This window comes from Trachurus japonicus, chromosome 6 (assembly GCF_045865225.1).
Source record: "Trachurus japonicus isolate A0001 chromosome 6, Traja_1.0".
Taxonomy (NCBI): domain Eukaryota; kingdom Metazoa; phylum Chordata; class Actinopteri; order Carangiformes; family Carangidae; genus Trachurus; species Trachurus japonicus.
This window is the reverse complement of record NC_140912.1, coordinates 24,024,776-24,025,198: the sequence shown is the minus strand read 5'-3', so window position 1 is coordinate 24,025,198 and position 423 is coordinate 24,024,776.

Genomic DNA, 423 nt, shown 5'->3' with positions numbered 1-423 from the left:
GATTATGTGTGCAGTGTGTTTATTTCACAGAGCAATACATGTTTTGACAATGCTTCATTCTACCTTAACTCCACCAAGTCTTTCAGAGGAGAATCATTCACAATACTATCACTCTATTATATTTATTAAGTCACTTCTCTTTCTATAAACATGTGATACATTAATAAAATACTCCTTCTGGCTCCATAAAAAAAAAAGGTTTTTTATTACAGTATTGAGCAAAGTGTGCCCAAGGATCATTCAACAATGGTTTGAATCATGTCTTGTTCAAACCATTGTAAAGGTAGTTCAGGATTTTCACCCTAAACTACTCAGATGTGTTTATTTAAATAACTTATATTGAAATAAGTGTAACCATTTAATTTCATATTCAATTTATCAAATATTTAACCAAAAAATTATGAAATTGCAAATTAGCAATTG